Source organism: Protopterus annectens, chromosome 3.part1, assembly GCF_019279795.1.
Source record: "Protopterus annectens isolate FY-2018-M chromosome 3.part1, PAN1.0, whole genome shotgun sequence".
Taxonomy (NCBI): Eukaryota; Metazoa; Chordata; order Ceratodontiformes; family Protopteridae; genus Protopterus; species Protopterus annectens.
In genome coordinates, this window is record NC_056732.1 from 1,385,525 (window position 1) to 1,400,000 (window position 14,476).

Below are 14,476 nucleotides of genomic sequence, written 5' to 3' on the forward strand. Positions count from 1 at the left end.
AGGTGCTCTGCTTGACATGTATGGGCAGTCTATTCCAGAGTATGGGGAGTCTCTGGGTCAGGAACCTATCCCTCCAGCATGTTTTGCTCATTGTGATGACAAGGTTTAGATCCCTGGAGCATGTGACTCTGAGGGATTGGGATTTCTTTAAGTGGAGCATGTCCAACATCTCAGGGTTTGACATGGCCTTGTATGTTAAGCAGAGATCGCCTCTGAGTAGACGACATGCCACAAGTATAGCTGGAGTTTTTTTAGACGGTCAGCATAGGGCATTTGCTTTAGGCCTGTGATTCTTTTAGTGAGGTATTTTTGCGGCCTTTCCAGCTTTTGCAGATGTCTTGTGAGGTACATACCAAATGGGGCGTTGTACTCTATAATGGGTTTAATGAGGGATGAGTACAGTGGGACAATGACCTCCTTTTTTCTGGATGAAAAGCCCTTAGTGATGAGGTGTGCCACATAGAAGGATTTCCTGACTGTTGTGGCGATGTGGTTATCGAAGGTGAGACCACTGTCCACCTGTGCCCCTAAGTCTTTCATCACACTTTCAGTGTTTAGTGTACTGTCACCTATGTAGTAATTCATGGGTATATGTTTTTTCCCAAAGGGGATAACTATACATTTCTTGGCATTAAGCTTGAGCCCATGGCTCTGGCACCAAGCATCTGTTTCTCTAAGGCCCTTTTGTAGAATATCCACATCATTTTTGGATTCAATAATGGCTCCCAGTTTGCAGTCATCTGCGAACTTTGTTAGCCAGAGTCCCTTAGTGTTGGCCTGTACTTCAGAGAAGTAGATGCCAAGCAAGAGCGGTTCCAGGACTGAACCCTGAGGTACTCCACTTGTCACTTGTCTGGAGCTGGATTTGGAGTCAGCTACTTTTACAGTCTGGGTTCTGTCAGTAAGCCAGTTGGAAACCCAGTGAGTGACGTAGGGATTTATGCCCAGTTTATCTATGATTTCAGAGTGGAAGATAGTGTCGAAGGCCTTGGCGAGGTTCAGACAGGCTGTGTGGACAGTCTTACCCTCGTCCAAACTCTGGAGACTGATTCGAAGAAGTCAATCAGGTTCAGGAGACAAGATCGGCCCTTCACGAACCCAAACTGGGTGGGGTCCAGTGTTTGAAGGTTGCCAATGTCTTTGTTTATAAATTCCACGATAATGCTTTCCATGCCCTTGCAGATCAGGCTCGTCAAACTGATGGGACAGTAGTTCCCGGGATCCAAGGTGGATCCCCCCTTGTGGAGTGGGATACCTGCAGCTGTGCGCCACTCAGTGGGCACGAAGCCTGAGGTGAGGCTATGATTAAACATGACACTTAGATGAGGTGCCAGTTCATTTTGTAGTTCATGTAGTACACAGCCTGGGATGTCATCTGGTCCCATGGATGCTGTATTCTTAGCTTTGGAGAGTGCGGTTTCTACCTGTGTGGCCATGATTACCAGAATTTGGCAATCGTTTGGTATTGAGATGGGCCCTTTAGGGGGTGAGAGGGCGGGTGACGGTGGCACTAAATTGATCTGCCAGGATACTGGCAATATCCTTGGGATCAGTATATTTAATGCCATTCTGTTGTAGCTCAGAGCACATCTGAGCATTGCCATTTAGAGTCTTGACATAACTATAGAATGCCTTGTGGTTGTCTTTGGAATCTTTGGCAATTTTATTTTTGTAACTAGCTTTGGAGGATTTTATGAGGGATCTCAGCTTCTTACTGAGGCTGGTAAGGGAGTTTTTTGCATCCTGGGATTTTCCTCTTTTCTGCAACAGTTTCTTTCTTCTGTTGTATAGTTTGTTTATGGCAGGGGACCACCAGATTGGCTTCCTTTTATTGGAGGAGAGCGTCTTGGTTCTATTTGGGATGGCACGATTCATGCACGAGTGGACGTGCTCATACAGTGCCTTAGTGTAGGATTCAGCAGTCGTACTTTCAGATCCCTTCTGCATGGGTAATGGGTATCATGAAGTTTGTCACTTCAGACTTGAGTAGCATGAAGCTGGCTTTGGAGAAGTTTTTTATGGAGGTTTCCTTACTGGGGGTTGGGATGTGGATGTCAGGGTGATTTGTTTATGGTCAGACGTGACCAATGAGGGGGTGACCACTGGTGTGGAGCATCTAGCTCCCATGTTGGTAATGACCAGGTCTAGGATATTGGAGCCCCTGGTGGGACAATGGATTAGTTGATCCAGGGCATTGGAATTTATGAATTCCAAGAACCGTTGGGAAAAGGTGTTGGTACACAAGTAGTTTTCCCAGTTAATGGCAGGGTAGTTGAAATCACCCAGTATTAGGGTGTTTGGTTGTATCTTAATATTTTCCAGTATGTTTAGAAAAGTGTAGTGAGAATCCTGGGGCATGGTTGGGGATCTGCAACAAGCTACAATTTGGATTGCAGTCTTACCTAGTGTTAGTTGCACCTGGAGCATTTCAGATGCATTGTGTTGCGCAACTAACCTGGAGGTGTGAATTAATGGTTTGTACCCATTTTGAAGTTTTAGTATCAATGAATTGTGGTCTGAAAAGGGCCAGGATGTGATTGAGAAATTAATGATTTTAGAGTGTAAGTCATGTGTAGCAAATATTTTATCTATTCTAGTTTGGGTACCAAATCTGTGACCTTGTTGGGAAAACAACAAAGATTTATCTTCTTTAAACTTGAAAGTATCTACAAGATGAAATGATTATACCCACTGGTTTAAAGCTTTTGATACAGCAGATGTATGCAGCAGTATTTTATTTGTAGTTTCAGAAATATCAAATATACAGTTAAAATCTCCTCCTAATGTTAAGTTGCCTTTATAATTATTGGAAATGAAATCCAAGTGTTTTTAACAGTTCCTGTTCCAATGCCTGGGAACCAGTATAGACTGGCTATGGTCCATATTCTGTTATTATATTTAACTATTACTAATGCCATAAGGCCTTCTTTATCTTCATACTTATAAATGATTTCTGGGTTAATCACATTTGTTTTCTATAAACTTGTTACTCGTTTTGTCTTTGTCTTATAAGTGGATTGCGCTAATATCATATATTCCTTAGGATTCCATTTGTAATTGTCATTTGTTTTGAAATGAGTTTCTTGAAGGAAGACAATTTGTGCTTTGTTCAGTTTTAAATATTTCATTAGATCTGATCTCTCGCTAGGATTGTTTAAGCCAGTGGTATTTAAAGATAATAAAGTTAAATCTATCTTAGGTTACTTAGACTATGTATTTTTTGTTTTATTGTGACTATTAAACATTTTCCTCTGATAACTAAACTAAAATATGTTTGAGCTTTTAAAGGAAATGATCAGTTTTATACTTGAGTGTTTACCAATAAAGTAATGTTTTGGTCGGGCATACTAAAAATGTTTTTGTGAAATAAAATTAAATTAATAAATGTTAACAAAACTAAGATCCGCTCTAGCCATGGAATGAAAATAATTCTTAATCTGATGGATAAACCTAAGATCATCACTCATACCTTAACAATCCACAACATCCGAGCTCCATAAATTGAATTATCATATGGAGAAAAATTGTAATAGAAATAAGCAGTATTTATATTATTTTGAACAGGTATAGTACTATTGCAGATTAGACAGAATTATAATACAATATAAATGTCTACTTATTGTATAAGCAATTAATATTTACATGAAAGATAGATGACAAGCAATTCAATCATAGTAAAGTGGGATTTATCATATATAAAAACTCAGTAAAAGATTACAGCACACAGTTATTTAACATATTCACCCTTATTGATGAAGTCTTTCAAAACGTATTACTAGATACCATAAATAGATGGTAAAAATATTTATACCTAATGTTTATGATACAATGTATTTTACTGGATTTATCATAAGGTATATTTCATTATTTGCCAGCATTTAAGTAATCACTTTGCTTGTTGTTAACTTACTTAAAGCATCAAGTTTGTTTTATGTGAACATTGATGAAAGTTAGTGCATTTTAATTATCATTGCATTCCTCACCCCCCCATTTCCTACACATAAGGATTTTCATATCTGTCATTTCTTATTATAAAATGAGTGAAATTATAGGTTAAAAACAACAAATTCACTTATTGTGATTGATTACAAGTTCCCTTTCCATATTCATAAATTGCCATTTTATGGCATATACTGAAAGTTTTTAGATTTAAATGGCAACATTCTATTTTGTATAATCAGCAAAGGTTAAACTGAGTGATTATTGTCAATTTAATACTATTTGTTCAGAATGTGATTGTTACATTCTCTGAAATCCTAGTTCAGGCTTCTATTGTTTCCCTTGAACAACTTTGTCAGTTTGATGTCATGTATAAAACATTAGTTACCTTGGTAACAGCGTAAGTATTATGTATGGTCATGATAGGTAACAAAACCACAATTCAAATTAAAACAATTATATGACTTGTTCTGCATATTTACTTATATGAGAAAATCATCATGCTTCACCTTGATATTCAATATAGTGTATGTCATTTTGACAAGTTAAAACAGTAGTGTTATTATACACAAGCCCATGTTATTAAACTGAGTGTCTATTGTCAATTTAATACTATTTGTTCAGAATATGATTGTTACATTCTGTGACATTTCAAGTTCAGGCATCTATTGTTTCTCTTGAACAATTTTGTCAGTTTGATGTCATGTACAAAACAGTTACCTTGGTATAAGTATTATATATGGTCAAGATGGGTTATAAACCTACAATTCAAGTTAAAGCAATTACATGACTTGTTATGCATATTTACTTACATAAGAAAATCATCATGCTTCCCCTTGATGTTCAATGTAGTGTATGTCATTTATGACAAGTTAAGACAGTAGTGTTATTATACATAAGCCCATGTTATTAAATCCTGTCTTTAATATCTAAATTCAGCAGACTGTCATCTTATGTGACGATTATATATTTTATGTCTAGATTTACTAAAATCATACATTACATAACTATTATGTGTTTTTTTTTTTTTGGCTGTTGCTTAGTTATTTGAGAGACCACAAGCTATAATGCTTATTCGTATTATTAGCTCCTTCCAAGCATGTTTATACAGTCCATATACTTTAAATTATGAGACCCTTCTAGTTTATTTGTTATAAGTATATTTCCATACATACATACACACATATCAGTACTTCAAGCACGGGCAACAATGCCTATCCAGTTTTACCAGAATACCATTCACTAGTTCATGTGGTGTGTTTCCAGGCTGTTCTTAAAATATCCACACCAGTATTTGTCCTGTTCCATTTTACCAGCCTGTTCCATGCAGTGGCCACTCCGCTAGTGAACCACTCAACACACCTTCCATTCCCACAGATATTTGCACAAAGGAAATCTGATGACTCTCTAGCACTTCCTGGCAACCCCAAACACCCCTAGAATTAGCTATCCCCATATGCCCAACACGTCCGAGCAAGCTCACCTCCCAGACCACTGCAAAGGGTACTGTATAAGACCAAGTGCTCTTAGTCTTTCACAATAACTCAGACTTCCACTCTTATGTAAGTCCTTAATGTGTTTGGACCAAAATACATTTTAAATGTAAAATTGCACTTATTATTTTTTTTATTTTATTTTTTATCTATAAAGAATCAACTTAATGAGCTAAACGAAGTGTTGGAAGACCATAAATATGTGTACATGTGGTTTAAGACAGCTCTTTTATTTTATACATATATATATACATATATATATATATATATATATATATATATATATATATGGATCACCTTCAGATGCCCGAAACACCAAACCGACACACAAATCACCGATACCAAAAGACCGACAACAAAAAATACCGACAACGCAAAACACCGAATACCATTACACCAACACACTACACGTAAACAACACAGTACACTACATAACATATCCACTATCCCTAACCCAAACCCTAACCCTAAGGTCCGACACTACCGCACACTTACCCTACCTGCACCCTAACCCTAACTCACTTACCCACCCCTAACCCCAAGATCCGACACTACCGCACACTCACCCTACCTGCACCCTAACCCTAACTCACTTAACCCACCCCTAAACCCACAGTCCCTCACTATCGCACACACACCCTACCTGCACCCTAACCCTAACTCACTTAACCCACCCCTAAACCCACAGTCCCTCACTATCGCACACTTACCTGTCCGCTCCCTAACACTAAATCCCTCACTCTATCGCACACTTACCGAGTCCGTCGGGTTCTCACCTTGTCGGTCATCTGCGTTGTCGGTGTTTTCGACCCGTCGGATTCCGTGTCGTGAAATGTGATTTCGGGCATCTGAAGGTGACCTATATATATATATATATATATATATATATATATATATATATATATATATATATATATATTTTTTTTTAAAATCACAGCAACCTGGGAGCATCTGTTTCTGTTATTGTGTCTGTGTACTGCATACCAGAGGCTTGCGATGCACCTGAAGCAAAGCTTCACTTCACTGCAATTTCAAGCCTAAATCCCCCCCCCCCATTCAGCAAGGCAGCAGCCAAGAAAAGAATGGAGAGCAAACAGATTAAAAAAAAAAAAAAAGCTCCCAACAAGCCACCACAACAAGAGATAACACATTCTTCCAGCCTTCCCACCTCTTACTCAGCAGATGTATAAACAAACGATTTTCTGGCAGAATATCCCAACTCACTGTTTTATCCACCCCTTCCCCTGGATCCAGGCTAAAACACCAAATGTCTCTTCCTAATACACAAGCATCGGTAAACCTCAATCACAAGCCGCACCCCACAGCTTCCCGGAGATGAAAATGGCAACATACAACAGCTGCCAGACACTGCTGCATCCACACACACCATATCAGGCTTAATCAAACAGCACTTGAAGCTATGATACCTGCCATAATTGATATTAACTATGTTTAGACAGAACAATAATGACATTTGTGCTAGCTACCAGACACAGCTGCATCCATGCACACCATATCGGGATTGATCAAACAGCACTCGTAGCTGTGATACCTGCCATAACTGATATTAACTATATTTAGACAGAATAATGATGACATTTCCATTAAGAGCTTGCTACTATTATTTAACCAGGATATACATGACATTTCTAAATCATACTTTAACTAAAGAAGGCATTAGTCTCCATGACAGCATTCTTTTTTTCAAAACAATCTACTGTTACTGCTATTACATATGATGTTAATTTGTTACATTTGAGTCTGAACTCTGATGAATGGTACCTTGTTGAATTAGTTAATTAATTACTTAAATTATTATAAGTAAAAACAATGAAAAATGAATATAAGTACTCACTGAGTTCAAGTAGGGGAATAGAAAGTTCTATGTTTGTAATATATATGTTGCTTTGTTTGGCTTATATATAATGTAAACAGTAACCCATCTTGGGTTCCTATTATGTGATAGAAGTTTTGAAATATTCCCTTTCCGCACTATAGTGCGGTCTCGGAGTTGGTATATTTAAAGAGTGGCCGGTGTGAGGGCGCAGCCCCCCCCCCCTCATGGGGGATGCAGGGCGGCTTATCCCCATGCTTGCAACAGTTAGTTTACTGTTGCATGTTTAATTTTTTTTTCCGTGTTCGAACTTCTACAAGTTCAACTATATAGCTTTGACCATACAGGGTTCGAACTTGTTGAAGTTCAATTACGTAATAGGAACCCACCCATCTTGACCTATCTATTTATGTGAAGAATTATTGGACTCTTTGAACATTCTAAATAAATCATTACTGTTTCTCAGTTGTTTAAGAAACCCTCCTTTTTTTAAAAAATACAAACAGATAACAAATGATGTACCATATCAGTTGATACATTGAGAGATGTAGTTGTAGGAGTTATTTTTTTGGGACAGCTATCTTGGAATCAGTTTTTTTGTTTCTTCTTTTTAGCATCAGTCCAAGGACTTGTTTCTTTTATTCTTTTAAGAGTAGGGACCATCCATTTAATTTATTATTGGATAGACACTATGCTGTTGTTTTTAATGACTATGGTAGCTTCTTCTAAGTCATTAAATGTTCTCATCTCATTGGCAAAAAGTATTTTTATCTTGGTTGGAAAGGCCAGCTGTGCTTTAATGTTGTTTTGTTTCAACAGTTTTATTATTGGCCAGACTTTTTTCCTTTGTTCTAGTATTCTGGAAGAATAATGATTGTCAAACCTTATCAGGCTTTGATTGTATCTTAAGGGTGATTTTCTCCAAGAATGTTTTAATATTAGTTCTTTGTCCAGAAATGAAAGAAATCTTATAACTATGGATCTAGGTGGAGTATTTGTTGAGTTAGAAGCAGGTTTCCTCAGTGCTCTATGCGCCCTTTCAATTCCAAATGAAAGTCCCTCTTTTCAAGTCTAAAAATTCAGGAATCCAGTTTGTTAAGAATGAAATAATGTCTTCTTCTTCAGTGTTTTCAGGCAGACAAAAGATCCTTATGTTGTTTCTCCCTTCCCTGTTTTCTAAGTCATCTATTTTGTTAAGCAGCCATGTATTCTGTTTAAGCAGAAATTCTTTTTGGAATTCTTCCTCTTTGAGTCTCCCTTCAATGTCATTTAGAGAAGTCTCTATATTTGTTATTTTTGTATGATGTTGCCGTAATAGTTCCTTAAGAGTATCAGTTTGTTTTTGAGAATTTAATTTGAGGTTTTCGAAGTCATTTTTAAAGCTATCCATCTTCAAAGATAGTTCCTGTAAGGTAGATGTCATCAATTGCAGTTCTTTTTTCAAAGCAGCATCTGGATGAGAATTCCTTGAGCTGCTCATATTCAGTGACTCAATATATCTCCAAGTTACCTGACAGGAAAATGTTTTTATATCTCCACCAAAATTGATATTTATGTAATTTAGTAGTTTATCTATAGATTGCTGATGTTTTAAACTTGAAAATAATAAAAGTTTCCTATATTATTACACTAGTTTATGGAGCTCTCAAAATTCACTGCTCTCAGTTGGCCATCTAGGCTCCGCCCCCGTTGGTGGGTCTTGATGCAGAGAAAACATTTCACAGAGTAATTTGGGATTTTATGAGTAGGGGAAAGCAAGTATTTGTATTCCGGAGAGAAAAATTACAGTGGGAGTGTTCCTGTGTGATAAGTTGTGTTTGAACACAGGAACAAGGCATAGTGTCCTCTTTCCAGTTTGTTATTTGCATTATATTTTGAGCCACTGGCAGAGAAAATGAACAAAAAATGACTGACATGGCCAGGAACATATAATTCAACAAATTTAATAGGAACTTTCGTTAAAACATATAAAGTAAAATACCGGATGAGTCCTTTCATGTTACTAAATAATGCTTCATCAGATCCATAAAACATTGTAAAAAACGTTCATTAAAATAGAAAAAGACATCCAGTCACATTTTTCATAATATTCACACCTCTATTGATTGGATTTGAACACTCAGATGCATTTCATGAATGACTCTTGGTTTAACAGCCCTCCACATTGCCATCACGTGGATGCCTCTTGGTATGGGCAGCTCTCTTTGTACTGCTCTGAGTCATGCTGTTAGGCATTCCAGACATCTTACTGTGCATGCTATTGTTTTCCACTGCACTCACCTCTGCAAGTCTGCCAAACATTTAGTTGTGTGCACAGCCATCTTATGCCTTTTACTTCACCTACTTTACTTATCTGCACACAGCTATTTGTGTCCCTTTGAGTTCATTTGCTTGAGCAATTCAGCTTGCTGGTTTGTTATTATGGCCACTGTGTATTTGTGAACTAACAGACCACCCATATAAACCTAATTACCTTTCAGCAGAACAACATTGTCTTAATTGTTTTAATGTCTTATTTATCAAACAACACAACTTTCCCACAATTTAACTTTATATACCTGCCTACCAATGCAACGTGTCAGCTCCTTACAAAAATGCAAACTAATAACACATTTCCCAACCTTTTGCACTCCTCTTTGCAGTGCTCATCTTTAATTCACTTCCAATGGACATATTTCTGCAAGAATGGAAGTCTTCAGTAACGATCTCTCCAGCTAAAACTCACAACCCTAGCAATCCAAAAAACTACTAGCCAAATGGCAATTGGTCAACTTTAGCCAAAATCTTTGAAAAATTAATTTAGAAATTGTTGCATTTATTTTAGTGAACGATTTGGCATTTTTTAATCCCATCTACAATGCTGTAGACCATGTTATACTACAACTGCTTTCATGTTTAAGAACTCTGACATTATTTACATAAATATGGATAAAGGCTGTTTCACAGATACAAGTATTCATTAACCTGACAAACAATCTTTGATCTTGTTGATCATAAACACAGTCCATGTTGAGCTGCCTACATGGCTATGTGAAAGAGACATCAGCCACCATCAACTATTAATATATGAAATCAATTACATACAGCAAGTTGGTCCAATCTAACAAAAGAAATGCAGCATCACCACTCATAAACTTTGTTTATGAATATATAAGTTTTAAGTACTGGATTCTACAAGTGGAGGTACTGCATTTCATACATATATAGAGACACATATACGGATATACTGGATTTACTGGAAAAGCTCATTCAGACTCTGCCACAGATTGTGGTGAGGGAAAGCTTAATTTGTTCTTGCTTCCTTGTATTTCCCATTACTTCGCTGCCTTTTTCCATTTGGAATACTGTGCTTTATTTCCTTTACACCATGGTTTACTTGTATTCTGGTTTTAATTGCATATTAAAAAGGAAAAAGACCACAGCTGTGTCTTTTGTGAGACATACAGAAATTAAAACAGGTTAAATAAGGTTAATTACCTGTAAACTGAGGGTGGAGCCAAGAACTAGACCTTCTATTTAAGGGTCAAAATAAAACATTTAAAGGCTTTAATGGAAAAGCTCATTCAGACTCTGCCACAGATTGCAAAAGACATGCAGCGCCACCACTCATAAACTAAGTATTGGATTCTACAAGTGGCGGTGCTGCATTTCATACATATATAGACACAGATATATGGCTATACTGGATTTACTGGAAAAGCTCATTCAGACTCTGCCACAGATTGCTGTGAGGGAAATGTTAACTTTTTTTTTGCTTTCTTGTATTTTTCACTGCTTCATTGACTTCTATTTTGTATATTGTGGTTTATTTTCTTTACACTGTGTTTTACTTGTATTTTGCTTTGAAATGCACATTTAAACAAGGAAAGAGACCACAGCTGTGTCTCTTGTGAGTCACACAGAAATTTCCCTACTCTCCCACCCTGTTGCTGTTGTGGTTTTAAACTCAACTGTCTTTCTGGTTACCTGCCCTTTATGTTAATTTGACCACACATGTCCTTCCCTGTCCTCTTTCATTGACTATTGTGAGTAAGCACAAACTTATTATTTTGTGAAATCATCCATTTCAACTATTTAAATTTATTGGCCATCCCACTGAATTCGCAGAGCCAGAGTACAAAGTGCCCAACACCTTCGAGTCTATCTTGCTCTTATAAAATTAGATAGCTAAAGCTTAAGTTACGTCCTCCTTAGTATCTGCTTACTGCACACTGTAACTCAGGATATTCATTTTTCCATCTTAAATTTAAAATCTGCAACGTGTAGTCCAAGACCACCAATTACTAAAGAGCCCACATTCTGCCTTTCAGTAGTCATCTTGGGATTAGTGATTCTGTTTTGCTCCAGGTGAGAGAAGGAGCTTAGGGAGATCATTTCCTGAAGGCTGCTGATCACCAGAAAGCCCAATAGCTTCTTCTTAGGTGCTAGCTTATAATCTGTGCTTATGTTTTGGTGCTAGTGAGAGAAGGAGCAGAATGAATTGATTCCTCACTGTTTTTGACTGAACAGCAAGTGTCTGTTTTGGACCTTCCTGACTGGTCTCACTGCTATTCAAAGCATCTACCAGGAAAAGGCTGCAACAAGCTTAACTACCCTTGCATCATCTGGGACAAGACTGTTGATCTCCAAAAAGCCTATTGCCCACTTCTCATCTTGAGACTGGTGCTGCTGTTTTGATTCTGATGAGAGAAGAAGCAAAGGAGCGTTGTATCCCAGCAACATAAAACTGTAACGAGACCAGCACTAGTAGCCAGGCAGTAGACATTCAGGCAAATCCCCCTTTTTCACATTCTTGACAAAGCTAATTCTTTCTTTTTAGTGAATACTGCTTGATTTGCTGTTGCCCAAACTTAAGAATATCTTCCTAAATACTTCATCCATAAATTATCAGGGTCTACTTATCAGTTTTCCTTCAAGTGTTTGCAATGAACTGTATAGAAGCAGAGACCTTGAGTTGACATTTTACCAATAAAAACACCCTTGAAATTTGACCAATACCTGGTTGCACACAGGGTAACTAGTTTGCAGTGACAAGCACTGACCCCAGAGCTTCAAAGCAGATACTCTTGACATTACTGAATATTCTCACTCCAACCATCCAATCAATAAAAAAGGACTTGTTGCCAAGGTTATGAATTTTCCCACTATCTCAATTACAGTTTGGTGGATAAGGGCATCCTGAGGCAATGTAGAAATCTCATGTTTACTGACAACAAGTTAATTCTCAAACAAACTGATATGGTATGGGAGAGGTGTATTTACACAATGTCACTAGAGGCAAAAATCTCACATAAAAGCATTCCTAATATCACTCAGGTTGTTAGTAGCACACATGGTGTACCCATCACACACAGTTCAAAGCAGACACATAGACTCACATATGCTGAGGCACTTAAATATAACCTTCCTAGGTAAAGTACACATAAACACCCTCAGCAGCTCTGATTTCAAAACAAAACCCACATCAACACATAAAGCCACATCTCATGAAGCCTCTACTTGTAAGCCCATAAGACAAGCCACCACACAATCCAACATTCTGGTCATCGAAGACTCCACTGTCATACACAATGATGTCCCTCTCACCAGGTTGAGTAAGGAGAAAGTCATGGACAGTTGCTTATCAGGGCCCAGGATCTGCCATATTACGTACGCACTCAGGTCACTGGACCAGAAGTATCAGCATGACTCAGTCACAGTCCATGTGGGTGTAAATGACCTGAGACCTACCTTCTTAGACTATATGAAGACAGACATCATTAAGCTCTCGGAATATGTGTCCAAGGCTGGTATGAGCCTAGCATTGAGCAGCATTTTAACTTCTTCAAGGAGGATTCCACGATACAAACAATAGATGACTGACATTAATGACTGGCTTAGTTTCTAGTGTCATTCTAAGGTGGTGCAATATTTGTCAGCATGGAAGGAGGCAGTCAACAGACCATGCTGCTTTGCCAGGGATGGTCTGCACCTCACCCCTCTAGACTTTCGAATATTACCTATAACACTGTCCTCCCCTACAGTGTGTTTTTTAGGCAATGTCATACTGAAAGTAGTTCCAACATAGCAAATCAAAACCAAGAAAATCTAAAGGTGTTACTGCTCAATGCTAGGAGTCCAAACAAAAAACTCCACTCCCTAAAAGCTTTCTTCACCCTAGAGAATGCTGACATCTGTGCAGTCACTGAGGCATGATTTAAATGCCAAAGACAGCACACCAGCAGTGCAAGGCTAATAATGTCTTCCACACATTTAGACAAGCTATACACATTCAGGGACTAAGTGTGGAGGTGTTTCAGTTTACATCAAAAATAAATATACCTCAAGGCTGGTCAAACAGGATAATGCATCTGAGCTTCTCCATGTTCAAATCACCACAGGCAAAATCCTACACCAATTCTTTGTAACATATAGATTCCCCTCTATGCCCCAGGAAACCCATAACATGTATTTAAACTTACTGGAAACACTCACCATCCAACCCAATACCATATTCATGGCTGACTTTAAATGCCCCACTATTAACATATAGGCACATAGATTCCTGGTCCAGATTAATATGGGAGAGTGCTGCAGACCCCCTAGTATGTCTTCTCTGGTAAGGCCAGACCACAAAATGGTCACCTAGAATATTCAGGAACTCCTCTAATGCTAACTTTCAACTACTAAGTGATAACCTTGCAAAATATCAAGCCCTCCTAAACCCTGAGAACACTGCTGCCTATGAAGAACTGTTCAAAGAAACCCTGTACAAGCATGTTAATACCTGCATAGAGGCAGCTGTAACCACCAAGAAGAAGTGCAAAACTAACTAAAAAAAGCCACCCTGGTGTATAACAGAAGGAAGAAAATCATGGCAAAAATTAGGAGGTGTAGCACCCAGCAGGATAAAAGCACTCATACTCAACTAAACAAACAACTCAGGGGACAAGTAAAGTATACAAAGACAAATGTGAGGCTAATTTGGCCTCCCAGGCCAGGGACAACCACAAGGCATTCTTTAGCTACGTCTGCAAACTCAAAGGCAATACATAATTGTGTGCAGAGCTCACTGTTATTGGAGCCACCTATACCGAGCTAAAAGATACAGCAAACTTAGTGGCCCACAAATTCAGCTCCAACTTTACCCCTCAACCTTCCCAAAGGAAATACCATCAAATATAACTCCCCCTACTAACAGTAGGGAACAGGTCCTTAATGCTCTCTCTAA

General features: G+C 38.0%; 1 protein-coding gene across 7 annotated transcripts in view; it reads right to left on the reverse strand.

Moving 5' to 3' along the window:
• GLCCI1 (glucocorticoid induced 1) overlaps window positions 1-14,476 on the reverse strand; it is a 1,677,723-nt gene that overhangs the window by 1,020,883 nt on the left and 642,364 nt on the right. The window lies entirely within an intron of this gene.